Raw genomic sequence first — 2704 nt, forward strand, 5'->3', positions numbered from 1 at the left:
AGCACGAGAGGGAAGAGGGCAGAGGGAGAAGCAGACCCCCTGCTGAGCAGGGAGCCCGATGTGGGACTCGATCCCGGGACTCCAGGATCATGACCTGAGCCGAAGGCAGTCGCTTAACCAACTGAGCCACCCAGGCGCCCTCACCAACATTCATTTTATGCTTGGAACCTACCCCTTAACCTGACGCCTTTAGTTACATGAATATCTGGTAAAAACACCTTTATAAAATAGAAAAGTTCAAGATTCAAGGACTTCACAGGATAAATTATACTCTGGAAAAGTTAAAACTTGCTTTTATGAAGACTAAAATTAAAATTTTGCAAATTATATTTTCTTAAAGAAAACAGCTGCTTTCTCTCCACCAAATCTAATTTATTATATACCTAGAGTCTTATCAAAAATACATGTTATGTTATCATTCCAGCCCTACTAGATCAGATTGGGGTGGGGGAGAAGGAATGTTGTTGCCATTCTGTATTTTTTTTATTCAAGTATAAGTGACATACAGGATTATATTCATTTCAGCAGTACAATATGATCCAACAACGCTATACATGACTCAGTGTTCATCATGATAAATGTACTATTAATCCCCTCCACCTATTCATCCACCCTCACCCACCTTTCCCCCGGCAACCACTAGTTCTCTATATTTAAGATTTTTTGTTTGTCTCTTTTTCTTTGCTTGTTTGTTTTGTTTCTTAAATTCCGCATATGAGTAAAATCATATGGTATTTGTCTTTCTCTAACTTATTTCATGTACTATTATACCCTCTAGATCCATCTGTGTTGTTGTAAATGGCAAGATTTAATTCTTTTCTAATGGCTGAGAAATAGTCCAGTGTGTGTGTGTGTGTGTGTGTGTGTGTGTACACCACATCTTCTTTACCCATTCATCTATCGATGGACACGGGCTGCTTCCATATCTTGGCTATTGTTAACAATGCTGCAGTAAACATAGGGGTGCATATATTTTTTTGAATTAGTATTTTTGTTTTCTTTGGGTAAATGCTCCACAGTGGAATTATTAGATCATATGATAATTCTATTTTGAATGTTTTGAGGAACCTCCATACTGTTTTCCACAGTGGCTGCACCAGTTTGCATTCCCATCAGCAGAGCATGAGGGCTTCCTTTTCTCCACCTCCTTGCCAACACTTGTGTTTCTGATTTTAGCCGTTCTGACAGGTGTGAGGTGATATCTTATTGTTTTAATTTGCAATTCCCTGATGATGAGTGATGTTGAGCATCTTTTCATGTATCTTTTGGCCATCTATATGTCTTCATTGGAAAAATATCTATTCATGTCCTCTGCCCATTCTGAATTGGATTACTATGACGATGATGATGAAGAAGGGGTGCCTGGGTAATTCAATTGGTTAAGCCTCTGCTTTCAGCTCAGGTCATGATGTCGGGGTCCTGGGATCAAGTCCCAAATCTGGCTCCCTGCTCAGCAGGGAATCTGCTTCTCCCTCTCCTTCTGCTCCTAACCCCCTGCTCAGTGCTCTCTCTCTCTATCTCTGTCTCACTCTATCTCTCAAATAAATAAATCTATTTTTATTAATATTATCATTATTTTGATGTTGAGTTGTATAAGTTGTGTATTTTGGATATTAATCCTTTATCCAGTAGATCATTTGCAAATATCTTCTCCCATTTAGTAGGTTGCCTTTATGTTTTGCTGATGGTTTCCTTCACTGTGCAAAAGGTTTTTATTTTGGTGTCGTCCCAATAGTTTAATTTTGCTTTTGTTTCCCTTGCCTCAGGAGATATATCTAGAAAAATGTTTCTCTGGCCCATGTCAAAGAAATTACTATGTTTTATGAATTTCAGAGTTTTATGGTTTCAGATCTCATATTTAGGTCTTTAATCCATTTTGAGTTTAATCCATTTTGTGTATGGTGTAAGAAAGTTGTCCAGTTTCATTCTTTTGCATGCAGTTGTTCAGTTTTCCCAACATCATTTGTTGAAGAGAAGGTCTTTTTCTCATGATATATTCTTGCCTGCTTCATCAAAGAATGATTGACCACATAACTGTGGGTTTATTTCTGGGTGCTCTATTCTGTTCCATTGATCTGTGTCTTTTTTTGTGCTGGTATCACTGTTTTGATTACTACAGGTTTGTAGTGTATCTTAAAATCTGGGATTATGATACCTCCAGTTTTGTTCTTCTTTTTCAAGATTGTTGGACTATTAGGGGATTTTTTGTGGTTCCATACAAATTTTAGGATTATTTGTTCTAGAAGTTCTGTGAAAAATACTGTTGGTATTTTGATAGGGGTAGCATTAAATCTATAGATTGCTTTGGGTTTTATGACCATTTTAACAATATTGGTTCTCCCAATCCATGAGCATGGACTGTCTTTCCATTTGCTTGTGTCATCCTCAATTCCTTTCATAGTTTTCAGAGTACAAGTCTTTCCTTGGTTAAGTTTATTCCTGGGTATTTTATTCATTTTGGTATAATTGGAAATCAGATTATTTTCTTAATTTCCCTTCTGTCACATCATTACTAGTGTAGAAATTCAACAGATTTCTGCATATTGATTTTGTATCCTGCAACTTTACTGAATTCCTATCAATTCTAGTAGTTGTTTGGTGGAGTTTTAGGGTTTTCTATATATAGTATCATGTCATCTATAAATAGTGAAAGTTTTACTTCTTTTACTTTTCTTTATACCAATTTGTATGTGTTATTTCTTGT

Source organism: Leptonychotes weddellii, chromosome 4 (assembly GCF_054177405.1).
Source record: "Leptonychotes weddellii isolate Sample4059 chromosome 4, ASM5417740v2, whole genome shotgun sequence".
In the NCBI taxonomy this organism is placed as follows: Eukaryota; Metazoa; Chordata; class Mammalia; order Carnivora; family Phocidae; genus Leptonychotes; species Leptonychotes weddellii.